Source organism: Pelobates fuscus, chromosome 6 (genome assembly GCF_036172605.1).
Source record: "Pelobates fuscus isolate aPelFus1 chromosome 6, aPelFus1.pri, whole genome shotgun sequence".
Lineage (NCBI taxonomy): Eukaryota > Metazoa > Chordata > Amphibia > Anura > Pelobatidae > Pelobates > Pelobates fuscus.
Window position 1 is genome coordinate 113,260,376 of NC_086322.1, and position 18,055 is coordinate 113,278,430.

At 42.3% G+C, this 18,055-nt stretch overlaps 1 protein-coding gene across 1 annotated transcript in view; it reads left to right on the top strand.

Moving 5' to 3' along the window:
* The first annotated feature begins 993 nt into the window (after positions 1 to 993).
* SCRG1 (stimulator of chondrogenesis 1) overlaps positions 994 to 18,055 on the top strand; it is a 31,279-nt gene continuing 14,217 nt past the window's right edge. Inside the window, exon 1 of the mRNA XM_063458169.1 lies at positions 994 to 1,177. The gene's annotated coding sequence lies outside the window, so the exon portion shown is untranslated. The remainder of the gene's footprint in view (positions 1,178 to 18,055) is intronic.

Below are 18,055 nucleotides of genomic sequence, written 5' to 3' on the forward strand. Positions count from 1 at the left end.
TGTTTGGGGTGTAGTGTGTGCATGGGAGGGGTGCAGTGGGGTGTTTGGGGTGTAGTGTGTGTGTGAGGGGTGTAGTGTGATGTTTGGGGTGCTGCGGGGTAAAAATAAAAAATATGTATGCGGTTTTTACATTTTTTTATTATTGTAATATTTATGACCTTATTGCCCTGGTGGTCGGGTGAGGAGTGAACTCTACACTGTAGTTCCTGGGGTAGAGTTCACTCTAGCGAGATCGGAGCCTTGCCATAGTAACCGCTGCAACGCTCCGCCCTCGCGAGAGGAACCCGGCGGAGCTGCAGGTAAGAGCTCCCACGGGTCCTCTCTCCCCCTCCCCAGCCGCATCTCAGTGCCCGTGGACCAGTGGGGAGATAGTTTGTCTCCCCACCGGCCCATGAAGGCACACAGCAGGGCCGGCACTCTGTTAGCGCTGGCACTGCATGGGCCAGCAGGGGAGATACACTTATTGGCAGGGGAGATACACTGATCTTCCCTGTTGGCCTCAGCCCAGGGCCATCGCGGCCCACCGTGCATTTGCCCGATGGCCAGTCCAGGCCTGAACTAAGCAATGAATTGCATAGACCAAATTTTGTCCAACAAGCAGTTTCTTCTTCATTTCATTCATTGTAATTTGTATTCGTCTTTCAGGTGAATGACCGAATTGCCGTAAATTTGGATGAAAATGTGTTCATCCGAAAACGAATGCCCAAGTCTAATAGCTAGCATTAAAGTTACAATTAATGTTGAGGTTAGAATTATTAGGGTTTACTATATTTCACAATAAGGATTCTTACTTCATCTCAGTAAAGTACCGTAGTTTTATTCGTTTTTTTTTTTTTAATTCTGCCATTGGCTCTTATATACTACTTGCAGACTTTATAAAAAAAGAACTGTTTTTGGCCCTGCAAATGAAAAGATCATAGATGTCCTGGGGATTGGACGTGGTTGAAGCAATCTGTTATACCCAGTCATTTTCGGCCAATGCTGGCAGTAAGGAAGAAATTGTCACTCCTAAAGAAACAAAGCTGCATTTATGCTTCAGTCCTTCAGCCCACTCCCTCAATCCTTCTCCATGGCCCCTTGTCTGGTACTGTACTTCATTCTACGCTCACTTGTGCAAACAGGACAGATCTTGCAAGAGGTTACAAAAGAGCACAGAAAAATATTGAGCAATTAGCAGGTATGGTGCCTTTTATTACAAATAACAGAATGTAAGCATTTATAAAAATGAATGTTACGCGTGCATGTTTGATCACTTGTTAATGTCAAGCACAGGCAAAAAAAAAACATCCTGTATTAAAAACAGCTAAACTCATTTGCTTGATCGTGTGTTTCAAGCACATCTGTGCCTTATTTGTCTCATTTGTCTCATCTGTCTTAATGTCTTAAAGTAGGTGCTACATAGGTAAATGTGGATTAGAACGAAAGTGAGGACCTGTTGTCAGAGAGGAATTCATTAAATGCAGTGTCGGCTTACAGCCACATCACTGAGTGTAGGATATATTGAACTGAAACAATTGAACTTTAGAGGCTTGAATACCACTGAGCATCTGAAAGACTAAGCAGGATCCCGCAGCATATTATGGTGGAGGAAATAATTCTCCTCAATAAAAGTGTCACTATTTCATTCAAACTGATGCTTCTTTTAAAGGGACTTTGACACATCTAAAAGAACCGTGAAAGAGATAGACAAGCACTGTATAATGACCCATGGGATTTGCCTAACCGGAGTAAGGGGAATAATTCTTGCTATTATTTTTTGTTTTTGTAAACTGCATCTTTATCACAATGTTCTTCTTAGCTAAAGGCTTAAAATTCCATTTTGTGTTTAGAATAATATATGTTGGCATTTTGTAGGCACATAGATTGTGCCATGCATTAAATGCTATGTAAGTGCTGTGTCCAGCAAATTACCATAGCAGGTCAGTTTAATGGGTTAAGAGACAATACCATTAGATCATGTTTAATTTATGTTCCGAATCCTGGAGGCTGGGTCTGTGCAGAAGCAAGTCTAACTGTTTATTTCATATTATTTATTCGCTTGGAAGAAACACCATTCTCAAAGTGGCTCTTGGAATAGAATTATGCTGCTAATGCATTTTACAAAGACGTTATTCAAAAACCCATATTCCTGTGGCAGAGATTCATGTCGTTTTGCACACACTGCATTCAATTCATGTTTATAATCCTTTGGCAAAGAGAGAATATTTATCACATCTTAAACTATAAAATTCTAACTACTGCTGAACCACTGAGCAAATGTTCTTTAATCAAACTAAATTGTAATAAATGTACATATTGTTCATTTGGCTACAACTGCAGCATTGTTCTTGGTAAGAGGGAAAATTATTATTTTTTAATTAAATCTAAATTTAATGCCAATTATGAACATATTTTCAGTTATTTTAAATTATGAAACAATACATGTAAACCGCAAAGTGGATTGTGTAACTAAGGAAAATTGTTTCATACTTACCGTAATTTTATTTTCCTGATCATTATTCATGGCAGCATTTACTTATGGGTTAGCTCCTCCCATCACAGCAATAAGGACAGGAAATAGAACTCAGAATTTGGTATAAATAGATCCACCCCCATCCCGTCAGGTAGTCATTGTACATAACTCTCACAACTCTCAAAGTAGATGGGTGAGCACATAATGTATAATAATAAGGAAAAGAAAATTATGGTAAGTATGAAACAATTTTCCTTATTCCGGACCAAACATCAGGGCCACCATCAGGGCATGGCGATTGTCATGGGCCTGGTGATCTTTGGAGACCCGAACTGCTCGTGAAGGCACGGAGAGATGCATGCGCCATATTCCCAATGTGCATATATATATATATATATATATATATATATATATATATATATATATAGATAGATAGATAGATAATCAATATATAATGCAGGATCCCAGCTGCATTCCATCTTCAGTTTCCGTCAGCTCCTCTCTCCAACTTTCACTAGCCCCTGGCTATTAGAGCATTGCTGCAAGTTACCATGGCTATGCTCAACATGGCACGCTTGCGAGAATTGGGGAAGCTGAAGATGGCGTTGGCTGGGCCCCCTCTTCACTATACAGCACCTGGCAGCCTGCACAATGGCACCGGGACACAAGGAAATGTATTGTCCCCCCCTCCGTGGCCACAGGTAAGAGGCATGGTGGGGGGAGTAAAATTACATTTATTAAAATAAATAAAATAAAAAATAATACCTTTTTTCCCCACAGAATGCAGCCCCTATCCAACTCCACATATTTATATGCACTACATCCACTACACAAACACTCAATGCCCACCCCCCCCCCACACTGCACCCCCCACTACATTCACTGCATTTACTGCATACTACATCCACTACACGACACATTCATTGTCTTAATCAATGAGATGGTACCTGGCAATACTCTGGTCAGTGGCAAAACTACCACCTGCGACCGGGTTCAGCTGCCTGATGCACAGGGCTGGACTGATGGGCTGACATAACTTCAGGGCCGGTGCACAGCCGCACTCATACAAAAAGCATATAATGGACACATGTACATGGGCTGTGGCTTGAAACCAACTCATACACAAAGCATATAGTGACAGACATCCCAACTGTCATCTGGGAGCCTCAATTAATTTGCGGGAGACTCCAGGATGCTCGCATAGTCTACATAATATCCCTGAAATCTATTTTTTTTTAGAACGAAAACTCTCTCTTGTACTAGAACAATTATTTCTGGGATATTACAGTGCGACTCCATAAGGGAACCGCATAGGAGGACCAGGTGTCACGTTACTACCCAACACCCATTCTGACAGAGCGCGCTGGACTTCAAGGAGCCACCCTCCCCTGCCATGACAAGTAAAAGAGTAGGGAGTGGGGCATCAATTTGTAGGTGTGCACAGCTGGTGCTAGCTTCACCTAGAGTGATGGCTCTGTGAAGGAGGCAGCTATCTGCTGTTTGTGGAGGAAGGAGGAGGGTGAGAAACATGAATGGGAGGAAGTGGGGGGATGGGAGGCAGGGGGGGGAGAGCTCGAGATGCAAGGTGGAGGGAGACATGGATATAGGGTTGGGGAGATACATAGGAGGGAGACATGGATGAAAAGAGGAGTGTGGATGAGACATGGTAGCAGTACATGGATGGAATGTCTACCCCAGTTTTTATCCCCACTACATTTTCTTTTTTTTTTTCAATTCTTTATTTTTGCAGTGCGTATAGTGGTTACATGCATACATATGGTACCCCAACGGCATTCCATATGCTGATTTCAAGACATTAGTTACAGTGGTGGGTAGATAGACAATGCACGTTTTTGTTTTTGTTTGATGTTACATAAAGATATCAAGCTAATCGATGTCGCTGTATGGTATAACATGCTAAAATTGCGTCTGACTTAACTAGTTGCACATCAGATTGTAGTTATGTTGCCATGACAGTAATCTAATACAGTCTAAGGCATAGAGGTTGCTTAACAAATGTAAACAGCTTAAACCTATGAAACAAGATGGGCATCCAACCGAAGCTCTACCAGACAGTACACGGCTGTAGAAATCCACAGTGCGTGCAATGTACCATGAGGGACATATCTCTGTCACCCAAGTAGTAGTTAATGCCAGTATGGTTGTGGGTGTAACAGCAAAATTAGGGTCACAACAGTGATAGGTACACAGTAATTGTAAAGACAGGGTTACTCATATGTGTGAAAGAGATGCTCTATCATTAACGTTCCTGCTCTCCTGTTTAACGTTTTATCATGCTTGCTGCTATGCTAGAAAGGGCCTATTAACTCAGTTTATTAACTCACAGCTTAGTAGCTCACGGCCTGCCCTAGCGTTATACAGATGCTAGGATGCTCATTCGTGTTCTACGCTTATCATGTTACTGAAACAGAAAAAAAATTTGCTTTTAAGAGTTATAGGCAGTGCTAGGCAGCTGCTAAAATTCCTATAATGCTGTAAACTTAGAGAAAACAAACATGCTTTGCTTTTTAGAGGCTGAGTCTATGGTGGAGATAGTCACTGTGGTCTGGTGTTCTCCTTGGTGTCAACCGATGCCTTTTTTCGTCTGTCGGCAGGGGCCTGTCTGTGGGATCTTACAGAATTGGTAGGGCAACTTGGTGCCGAGCTCCTCTTCCCTCTCTGCTCTCATCTGGGCTCTCTCCCCCATGGGTCGTGGATGAGCTCTCCGCCATTTTCGTCCTCCGGATTTCAGCCTTGCTGTATCCCGATCAGCGTCACCGCGGGCTTTGTGGGTGGCAGTGTGCAGGTTGGTACTGTGCTGGTCCACGGCTTCTGGAACCGCTGAGTGAGGGGTAGGTCTGGGCTTTACCTGTGGCACAGGCTCGTGGGTTGCAGCAATCGGGGGACCCTGCTACATTTCCCGCCTGTTTGAGCTGGCTTTGCGAGGGGGATGCCATTGCAGCGTGCGCCGTGTGGACGGGCGGATCCACGCCGCCACCTCTCTCATTGCCATCCGGTGGGGTTGCCTTCGGGCTTTGAGCTTTGCCCAGAGATAGGTGCAGAGCAAGCTTATAAAGTCCCTTGTGTGCTTGGGTGGTGCGATGTGTGGGTGCTTGTTCTGAGGCCGCAGCCGCGGCGCCATCTTGGTTGGGCCCTGTAAGCTTTGTCTGGTAGATGCCTTTGTCGCTTGTGCAGGCGTGATTGTGGGGGTATTCGTCCCCAGCGAGGACCGAGATGACCCCCGCCGGTCCATAGGGGGGGTAGCAGGGTTGTGATGGGCTTCCGCTTAGGAGTGATTCCCGGGCCGGGAGATCGTCCGTCTTCCTCGGGCTGCAAGCTTCGCTCCATTGTAGGTCGCATGGTCATTTGAAGTTTTGCCGCGGTGCTTCGGTGCCGGGTACGTATCATTGCATTCACGATGCTGTTCTGCATCCGTTCCCGGTCACCAATTGCCGCTAATGCGATCGTGTCGATCGGTAGCTTCATGCTTTTGTCCGTGGTTGCAGGAGCACTTAAAATGTGCGGCTGGCCATCTTGGCTGTCAGGCCCCGCCCCCCCCCCCCACTACATTTTCTAACCCCCCATTTACAACTCAAACCCCCCACTATAGGCCATGAGAGCCCCTAACTCTTCAATTACAGCCTTTATCACCCCACTACAACCCACTACCAGTGCTCCTCCTGAGATCAGTTTATGAATTTGGTCCTGCCACGTCAGCCACTTCAGGTAGACACCGGGTTCTGGAGAAACTGAGTTACAGACATAGTGAGAGAATGACACAGCAAGCGTGCATAGCCTATTGCAAAAGGGTATGCACCCTAAAGCACAAACACACACGCCGCATATATATATACATACACACACACACATACACTGCTGTGTGTGTGTGTGAGGGCACTGTGTGTGTGTGTGAGGGGGCTGTGTGTGTGTGAGGGCACTGTGTGAGTGTAAGGGTGGTGTGTTTGAGGGTGGTGTGTGTGTGTGTGTAAGGGTGCTGTGTGTGTGAGAGGGTGCTGTTAGTGTGTGTGTGTATGTGTAAGGGTGCTATGTGTGTAAGGGTGATGTATGTGTGTGGGTGCTGTATGTGTGAGGGTGCTGTTAGTGTGAGGGTGATGTTAGTGTGTGTGCTGTGTAAGGGTGCTCTGTGTGTTGGGGTGCTGTTTGTGTGTATTGTGTGGGGGTGGGGGGGACCATTTAGTTAATAGCCCCCCTCCCTTCTTACCTTTTGAAAGGAGGGGGGACCATGATGCAGCCATCCCTGGTGGTCCAGTGGTGAGTGAACTCTAGCCTGCAGGGCAACGCTCCAACCTCGCAAGAGGAACCCAGCAGAGCTGCTGGCTAGAGCTCCCCGGGACTTTCCTGCCTCCCTCCCTGCCTGTGGGCCGGTGAGGGAGATCTTTTATCTGCCTCAGCGGCCCATGGAGGCACATAGCGCGGGTCGCTGGGATTAGGGTGTGCCCATGCACACCCGGCACACCCCGTGCGCACGCCTATGTATGTGTGTAGTTAACTCAATTACCCAGGGAAGCTTTGTCTTAGCATGGGTATTGGCTTTTTGTCTATCTTCAGGACTGTGGTGTTACAGCAGACTTGATACAGCCAGTATTTCCATTTGGAGCACTCTTTTGTAAAATGCATCATTAGACGTATAAACTTGCCTAAATGCTCACTACAAACGTCCTAAATGTGACCTATTTGTTGGAATAAAGTCCAATGTAAGCAACTGGGAGGAAGTGAGAGAACAGAAACCCAGGTACTTAGAATAATCTTTAGTCTAAACTACTAATGTATTTACCTGAGGTGGGAAAACTTACAGACAGATGAACTGCTGCAGGCCTGTCTCAGCCAGAAATTGGGATTTGAACAACTGACAGCTTAAAGGGACACTATAGGCACCCAGACCACTTCAGCTCATTAAAGTGGTCTGGGTGCATAGTGCCAGGTCCTTTAACTCTGCAAAGGTAATTATGGCAGGGATGGGGAGCACTATAGTGGCACTATTGTTTCCCTTTAAATTAAAAGCTTCCATACCCACCCTTATGCTATTCATCAACACCAGTGGGGAAAGGTCTAAAACACACATGATGTTATACATAAATGAGGCATACCCAGGAAGTCACCTTATGGAAGTCTTGTTTACTGGGTCCTCAGGTAAAGGGGCTTAGCCGTGGCTTGTATTCAGTGGACCACTGAATACAATACTGATAAAGCCCATATTGAGGGGAAATGCGTTTGGTGGCATAGCCCTTTAAATACACAATAGGTTTAAAGTGCTCTTATATATCCGACGGAATTTTGCTGAACACGAACACGAGGGTCTCAATACAATCTTCAGCCACAGCTGCAGGATCCGTGCTACATACATTAGTCTGTGAGAAAGGATACAGTTTCTCCATACAGGTTATATTATAACTAGTGACATGTTGGCAACTTTTTAATAAATTTTAGAGTCTAATTAAATGTATGTTTACCTAATTTTATTTGTTTATTAGTTTATTTACTATATTGCCCTAAAAGCAATGTTGAACTCCCACCCTCTTATCTTTCCATATATACTGTATATATAAACATACTGGCATCTACACAGAGGATTGGGACTATGTTATACTGTTCTCTTGGAAGACTACAAAATGTGTCCATTTGTTTATTAATGTGGGCTACAATCATACATGACATATTTGACACTTGTCCTCTAGACCATGGGTTCCTAATTATTTTTTCCCATGGAACACTGACATAGTGTATCAAAAAAAAATTGTACGGTGTGTCTGTGTGTTAAGGTGTGTGTATCTGTGTTTGTATGTGCCAGTGTGTGTATCTGTGTGTCAATGTGTATCTGTGTGTATGTATCTGACACAGCACATACAAACACAGATACACACACTTTGACACACAGATACACACACTGACACACAGAAACATACACCTTGACACACAGTGTGTATCTGTGTGTGTGTGTATGTATGTATCTGTGTGTCAAGGTGTATGTGTCTGTGTGTCAAGGTGTGTGTATCTGTGTGTCAAAGTGTGTGTATCTGTGTTTGTATGTGCTGGTTTGTGTCTGTGTATCAAGGTGTGTGTATCTGTCTTTCTATGTGCCAGTGTGTATCTTTATGTCAGCGTGTATGAATCAGATACACACACTAACACACAGATACACACACTTTGACACACAGTGTGTATCTCTGTGTGTGTGTGTGTCTATATGTGTGTCAAGGTGTGTGTATCTATGTGTCAAAGTGTATGTTGTGTGTACCTGTGTTTGTATGTGCCAGTGTCTGTATCTGTGTGTCAGTGTGTATTTGTGTGTGTGTGTGTGTGCATGTATGTGTGTGTGATACACACACTGGCACATAGTGGCACACAGATACAGACACACACACCTTGACACACAGATACACACACTCAGATACACATACGCACACTCAGATGCACACAGTGGCACATACACACATCTTGATTTACAAATACACACACACTCACATACACACAGTGATATATAGACACACTTGCACCCACAGATACACACACTGGTACATACACACACTCAGATACACACATTGACACATACACACAGTGTCATATACACACACTGACAAACACTCAGACACACACACACACTGACATACACACACACACACGTAGGCACATACAAACACACTGAAATACACTGGCACATACACATGCCAATACACACATACTGACACCCACACACACACACTCAGATACACAGTGTGATACATACACAAACCTTGACACACAGATACACACACTGACACACACTCAGAAACACATACTCTTTGACAGACACATATACACTCTCACTGACAAACACACATATTCTTTGACAGACACACATACAAACACATACTCTCACTGACAAGCACACATACATTCTCACTGACAAACACATACACACTCACACTCAGTGACAAACACACTTACACTCTCAGTGACAAGCACACATACACACACACTCACTGACAAACACACATACAAACTCCTCAACAGACACACACACACACAATTTATTTATTTATTTAAATTTCACTCCACCCAGCCTCCTTACTTTTGGGAGTGCTGGCATGGAGTATCTATTTTCCTGGGGTCCAGTAGGAGTACTGGGCTGAGCGGTTTGCGTGCAGTCCCTGGGGTCCAGTGGGGCGTACAGTGCGGGTGGCGAGGGAGCACTGATCTTCCTGCTCAGCTCCCTCGCGCTCCTCTTAGTGATGCCGGAGGCGGAGTGACGTCATATTCCAGCTCCGGCATCACTGCGTTCAGATTTGCGAGAACACAAATGGGGTTCCGACAAAATTTCGGGTAAACAAAATGTCAGCCGCGATAATTGAGGCAGACAGCGAGGGAGCACTCTCCCCTGCTCAGCTCCCTCGCCGTCCGAACACCAATTGGGAAACGCTGCCCTAGACAGATCGGTCCTTTTTGTTTTGATTTTTTACATTTTCTGGTACAGATAGTTTAGCGATTTTGCTCTATCTTTAGGATTGCTACCATTAGTTGAGTTTTATATGTTAGAGGGTTTGTTCTATTCATGTTTTTATATGTCCTGAGTAATGTTTCTGTATATCTATCTATCTATCTATAGAGACATGGAATATGACAGCAGATAAGAATTTCGTCCATCTAGTCTGCCCAAGTTTCTAAATAAATTCATTAGTCCTTGTCTATCTATCTATCTCTTTTTTCTAAGTACAGAGAAGTTATACTACTATTTTCACTCGTATTTTATATATTTACAGTATTTTAGGTGACCTATCATCTCCCTTTTCTCTCTCTCTCTCTCTCTCTTTCTCGATCTGCACTACTTATATATTAATTATATAAGATTATCATTTATCATAGTAAAAAGAGATAGCATCTTATAAATACCGCTAAAGGAAATACACAAAAAGAAGAATCACAACATATGCCCATTATTTTATAAAAAGATGGTTGAACACAAGATCCAGATAATGGTAATAATCAACAAAAAATATTTAGATGTTGATGTGTAGAGCGTTCATGGTTAATTGAAATAAAACTACAACTGTAGCACATTTCAATCCATATTTATTCACTTAATAAAGCTGTTTGATGCTATATATTGGTTTTTTTTTCTATGAAGATTAGAGTCATCAGTAAAATCAACAAAAAATTATTGTTTAAAAAATCTTTGTGTTAAAGCTCAGAGAAACATTTACATTTACTTGCCGAGTCCTGATAATTTTTTAGCACATTTTTCGCAAGATCGAGTTCTAGCCATACTGAGTCATTCATGTCAGTCAGCAATGGTCTACAAATAATATGTACCATGTTGGGTTTCCTTTTTATCATTCTCAAGACCTCACAGCATGCAAATCATCCAATGCTGGATATAGGTTATTGAATGAGAAAATGTGCAATGTGTCGGATCAGATTGCCCTGTCTTGGAATACACATAACCACACGTGGGGATTTCAGAATATATGCATGTGGCTTTTCACAAGGGATCGAGGCTCATTGTATCCATTATAAGACTCTATCTTTAAATTCGATTTTGCAGATGGTCACGTGTGGCTATGTGGAAAATGAGATCAGACACACACACAAATGCGTGTGGCCACATGTGTCTGTCTGATATCTAGCAGTTCAAAAACAACCTTTCCCCCTGTGGGATGGCTCTCACCTGTACAAAGGTACAAAGGCTACCATGAGGACCCATACTCGAGGGTTTATTTCCTTTCCATTAACATCTGAAGGCTGGTGCAGTATCCATGTGGACTTTTACCATCTGGGAGCTCAAGACTACTTAAAGAAATCACAAAAGTTTCAATCAATCAAATCATGACCTATACATCCAATGTCATTTATTAATCTTTGACCAGTTTAAGGAGGGGAATTTCACAAATGGATATCGATACTTACACATGTAAAAATAGCCTACAAATGTAAAACCTGCCCCATTATTGACTGTTATCACACCTACAGCTGGTCGTTTTATCTACCTGGGACATAAAGACTCACAATCTTTATTTCTTCACTGCCTTACAAATAGCTTTGCTTGGTTTTCACTTGTTGAACATGTGTGTTTTTCTTTCTGTTGTGGCTTGTTTTCTTCATGTGTGCAACTACAATCAGAATGCCTTCCCCAGAAGAGGTGCAGGATATGGGTGCAGTGTCTTGCTGCACAAACACATCACCAGGTATCCAGGTCCAGCAGAGGGGGCCTTAGAAAGAGCACATGTAGGACATGAATTGTGATTGACTGCACATTTTCATTATCTAGATAGCTCTGGTGTATCTTCTCTTCTCCCCCAAAAGGTTGTTGACAAGATAACTGCACACAATTGCTTAAACAATCGGGCAGGGCAAGACCGACATTTGAAGAACCCCAGGATCAAGATATTAAGATGGAGATGCCAGAACATAAGGACAGGTGTGGAAAAAATGCCAGGAGGCTGACAGGTTCAGAACATACACTGACAGACACACACACACTGACACACACACACGTAGGCACATACAAACACACTGAAATACACTGGCACATACACATGCCAATACACACATACTGACACCCACACACACACTCAGATACATACACAAACCTTGTGATACATACACAAACCTTGAGCAAGGCTCCAAATCCAAAAGGAAAGGTTTATTCCGAAAGGTACATAAACAAAAAGGGGAAAGCAAAATCCAAAGAGAAATATTCCTTACATGTTTCGGACCACCGGGTCCTTAGACATATGAGGTTCAGAGCTACCTCATTCATAACATTGAAATTTGAACGACTGAAACATATGTTGAGCCATGCCAAAGACACTAAAAGGTATTACATGTGCACAACTATCATGCTTAAAGGCACACTCTAAGTACCATAACCACTACAGAGAGCAGTAGCATGTGCTAACAGGAAAGGATAAAAGAAACAGCTGCAGTGATTAAAATGCATTTAAAGGGTTATATATAGAACTTATTTTGAGCACTGCATACAGCTCATCTGTCAGCCTGAGGCCACTAAAGAAAATATTCATGTAATTTGTTTTGCTTCTTTTTTTTGAGGCTATATGAAATCTTAGCTTGCAATAGCTGCAGATCTAGTATGTGCAGCTAACTGCAAGCCCATCCCGTCTTCCCCAGCACAGACTTTCTGTGGCTGTCCAATCACAGACTTATCAATGCTCTGCTGTATCACAGATCCTTGAGAAATATTTGCAATGCAGGTGCTCTGGATGAGAAGGGAGCATCTGTCAGAATTGCTTAACCCCTTATGGACACATGACATGTGTGACATGTCATGATTTCCTTTTATTCCAGAAGTTTGGTCCTTAAGGGGTCAAAGGACCACTATAGAGCCAGGAAAACAAACTTGTTTTCCTGGCACTATAGTATTAATAATTCCCCCCTACTCTCATGGCCCCCTTCCAGCCAGGCTCTAAGGGGAAGAAGGGGTTAAAATATTACCTTTCTCCAGCGTCGGGCTCCCTCGGCGCTGGGGACTCTCCTCCTCCTTCGGACAACATCGGCTGAATGCGCATGCGCGGCAAGAACCGCATGTGCATTCAGTCAGTCCATAGTAAAGCATTCTCAATGCTTTCCTATGGACGCTGGCATCTTCTCGCTGTGAAAATCACAGTAAGAAGCACAGAAGCGCCCATAGCGTCTGTCAGTGAGACAGCCACTAGAGGCTGGATTAACCCTAATGTAAACATAGCAGTTTCTCTGAAACTGCTATGTTTACAGCAGGCAGGGTTAACCCTAGATGGACCTGGCACCCAGACCACTTCATTGAGCTGAAGTGGTCTGGGTGCCTATAGTGGTCCTCTAATGTTTTTTTTGCAACCACTAGTCAAGAGATCGATGTCCTATCTTAGGTACTTAGGATATGTCATATCTAGGTTTTATAATTTTCTTAGGGTGGATATCTTTAAATGGTTGCCATTGGATGTGGACACTATAGTCACCAGAACAACTACAGATGATTGTATTTGTTCTGGTGAGTATAATCATTCCCTTCAGGCTTTTTATAGTAAACACTGTCTTTTCGGAGAAAATGCAGTGTTTACATTACAGCTTAGTGATAATGCCAATGGCCACTCCTCAGATGGCTGCTAGAGGTGCTTTCTGGGGCAGGCCTGCACAGTGAGCAGCACTGCCATTCAGTGTCTCCACCCTCTGCATGCAGACACTGAACTTTCCTCATAGAAATGCATTGATTCAATTCATCTCTATCAGGAGATGCTGATTGGACTGTGTTTGACTTGTGTTGGCTCTGCCCCTAATCTGTGATTGGCTCAGAGCACCACTTCTGATGATCAGTAGACAGGAGGCAGACCGGGGCAGAGCCAGCAGCTGCAGACTTAAATAAAAGTAAGATTTTACTATGTTTAGGGAGGCAAGTGGGGTCTAGATGGTGGTTTTAACACTGTAGGGCCAGGAATACATGTTTGTGTTCCTGACCAATTAGTGTTCCTTTAAAAAATCCTCTAAAGGAAATAGTGACTACAGGGAACAACTGATTGGCTTTATTTTGAAAGCTACAGAGTATTTATTGACCCACAACTATTTCTCCTTTGACTCAGCCTTTTACCTGCAGAGGTGTGGAAATGCTATGGGGGCAAAATATGTCCCCTGCTATGCAAATCTATTCATGGGTTGGTGAGGGGAATCCCACATCTTTGCAGGTGGGATAGCAGAGTATTTGTGGGAGATATATTGTGGTGTACAGCGAGGCTGTACAGATAATTCGTTTTTTCTAAATTTTGAATTGGAACATTGTAATGGGTCTGTGATAAAAAAAAGAAAATGGTTTCTGCTTGGTATCCAACTTCACAACTGTAAGGTACTCAGTTACACACACACCGCAAGCTCATCATTCCATTTAGAGATAGAATCTCACACAAATTTACATAATCAGAAGTGACAGCTGCAAACACTACCTTTTATCAGCACATACCAACACTTTCTTAACCCCTAACGCCCAATCCATTCCAGCATACTTTTCCCTGCTTTCTACACCACATCATCTGCTCAATTGCCTCTCCTGACCTACTCCCCCATCTCCAAGTTTTTTCTGAAAGTGCACACTCATCTGAGCAATGCTCTTTCTTCTCCTCCTCTTCTTTTCCCTCTTCTCCCTCAGTATCAAAATCTCTCCTTACACACACTTCCCTCAACCCACCAATAACCTCCACATTTCCCCCTCCTTGCTACACTCCCCTTCCCTCATCTTATGCCCTGCACTCTTTTCTTTACACTCTCTCTCCTACTTACAAACGATGTCATCCTAGACTAGAACCATACAAAACCCATTCACACCTCCTGTCACTATCTCTCTTCCTGCTTCTAGCAGTTGGTGATGTCTTTCGAAAAACAGGGCGCTTCACCTCCTCTGCTCATGCTAAGGCAACCAGAAACTAAACAAACCTCATCCCAATACCTTGCCATTTATCTTTATCTGCCAACATTCAATGTACATTTTTGAACAACCTCTCCATCTGCAGTAATCTGAAATCGACAACCATACATGACCACATCATCTCAAATTCTTTAATACTTATGCAAAGAAAAGTCGGCTATGGAGAATGGAGATAATATTATTAAAGGATCCGGAAATATTAAACAATTTAAAAAAGTAAACGGCAGCATTTTTTTAAAGTAACGACGGTTCTGTAGATTCGAAACAAATAGTATGGCTCTCTTATACAGCTTATATAAGAATGGCAATCAAGGTTAAAGGACCACTCTAGTGCCAGGAAAGCATACTCGTTTTCCTGGCACTAGAGTGCCCTGAGGGTGCCCCCACCCTCAGGGACCCCCTCCCGCCCGGCTCTGGAAAGGGGAAAGGGGTTAAATCTTACCTTTTTCCAGCGCTGGGCGGAGAGATCTCCTCCTGCTCTCCTCCTCTTCTCCTCCCCGTCGGCTGAATGCGCACGCGCGGCAAGAGCTGCGCGCGCATTCAGCCGGTCACATAGGAAAGCATTCATAATGCTTTCCTATGGACGCTGGCGTGCTCTCACTGTGAAAATCACAGTGAGAATCACGCAAGCGCCTCTAGCGGCTGTCAATGAGACAGCCACTAGAGGACATAGGGGGAAGGCTTAACCCATTCATAAACATAGCAGTTTCTCTGAAACTGCTATGTTTATGAAAAAATGGGTTAACCCTAGAAGGACCTGGCACCCAGACCACCTCATTAAGCTGAAGTGGTCTGGGTGCCTAGAGTGGTCTTTTAAGGAAGCAGAGAGGCAAATCACTAAGAGAGCTCCATATAGAACTTATTATATTAGATAGAGAAAATAAAAAAAACTCCTTCTGATTTAAAGATAAACAAAATTCGAGAAATACAATTACAAATAAATAGAATTCAACAACTTTTGGTGGATAAATCTGTATGGGTATCAAGGTCAAAATAGAGCAGGGAAACTCATGGCCAACAAGTTGAAACAAAATTTAAATAAGGGTAGAATAATTAAGTTATTATACAATAAATACATTTTTGTTAAGCCGGGAGATATTGCCGCATGTTTTGAAAAATATTATCATGATCACTATAATCTACAACCCCCAAGTATGGATAATGATGGGAAAAAAGGGAAAATAGTTGACTTTTTGGATAAAATTTGTCTTCCTAAAGTCTCCCAAATAGAGTTGCTAAAGTTAAACGAGGACATTACGGAACAGGAAGTTAACTGGGCAATCTCAAAATTGACAATGGGCTCAGCGCCTGGCCCAGATGGTTTAATTAATCAATTTTATTCACTCTGCAAAGAGGAGATTGTTAACTATTTGTCCCAAACATTAAATGAAATTAAGAAAGCAGGCCAAGCACACCCGGAGTTGCTGGAAGCACAAATAATTACAATTTCTAAAATAAATAAATCAACACCAGAATGTAGTGACTTTAGACCTATATCTCTGCTCAATGTGGATATAAAGATTTATGCTAACATTTTAGCGGAGAGATTGAATCAATATATCCACAAATTGATTAATCTGGATCAAACATGTTTTATTCAGGGGAGATTGGGTTCAGATAATATCAGGAAATTATTGAATTTGATCTCAGTGATCAAATATAACAAAATAGCAGCAATCTTTATAGGAGTTGACGCTGAGAAAGCTTTCGACAGGGTGGACTGGGACTTTATGTTCCTCACCCTGTCTAAATATGGTCTAGGTGAATTTGCCGACAAAGCGATAGCTGCATTATACTCTTTACCGACTGCTGGTGTTATTGGCCAAAACTTTAGTTCAGGAAGGTTTGGTATTTCAAATGGCACCAGGCAAGGTTGCCAACTATCTCCATTAGTCTTTGCCTTAATCATTGAACCATAGGCGATTGCGATTAGAGAGTCTTCAGATATCACAGGAATAGAAGTAAACCAAAGGCACCATGTTATTTCCCTTTATGCGGATGATGTAATAATAACACTAGGAAATCCTGAAAAAACTTTAAAAGCTCTTCAAGATATTATAACAGAGTACAGTGCAGTTTCCAATTATAAGTTGAATGTAAAGAAATCTGAAGCATTGTCCTTTAATATGGAGCGAATTGTGAAAAATGCATTAATTCAATTATATCCATTTAACTGGCAATATTCAATAACTCATTTAGGGATAAAACTATTTGTTGAAATTAAAAAAAATACTTACAGTTAATTATCAATTAGTTTATTCTAATATAACGCAAATTTTGGCTACATGGAAAAATTGTAATATCTCCTGGTCGGGTAGAATAGCAGCGATTAAGATGACAATACTACCTAAGATCATCTATATCATGCGCTGCATACCCTGGCAGTGTCCCGCTTATTTGCTTAATAAGCTGCAGAGGGCGATTGATTTATTTATTCATCAGAATAAAAGAATGCAAATTAAGATACCGATTTTAGTTAAACAATTCTCGAATGGAGGGTTAGCATACCAAGACATTAAGAGATATCAGGAAGCCGCCCTACTGGCACACATCCTGAGATGGGAGGAAGAGGAAAAGAACAGTAATTGGATGTCGATAGAAGCTTTTTTTTTTTTTAAACAAACATATCTGAACTCCATAATCTATCGAGAAGATGTATCGACAACTTGGTGTATTGCTAAATGTTGGCTGAAATTGAACTGTAAATACTCTCTGATTCCATTACCAAGCCCTATTACTCCTATTGTTTGTTTGTGGGAACACATTCAGTCTACCTTGCTTGAGAGGCTGTGGAAGGTGGGTTGTAGGCACTTAAAGGATTTGTATGTTAATAATCAATTTTCTTCATTTGAGTGTCTACAGTCTAACTTTAAGCTCCCTTCTAGTTTATGGATGGAATATAACCAGTTGAAGTCTAAGATTTCATACTCAAGGTATCATTTAAAGCAGTTTAGACAATTGACAGCCTGTGAAAAAATAATAAGCTCAACTAATAAGAAATATTTGCTGTCAAAATGTTTTAATGTTCTGAGAGATAGGGAGTTGGATACAAAATTTCTAAGTATAAGAATTTGGGAAGAATAATTATGTCAATCCTGGCCTATAGAAGTATGGGTGGAAGCCTTCACTTTAACCGATAAATTAATTAAACACGTTTCATATAGGTAAACATACATTTTAAATAGATGGTATGTAACTCCGTT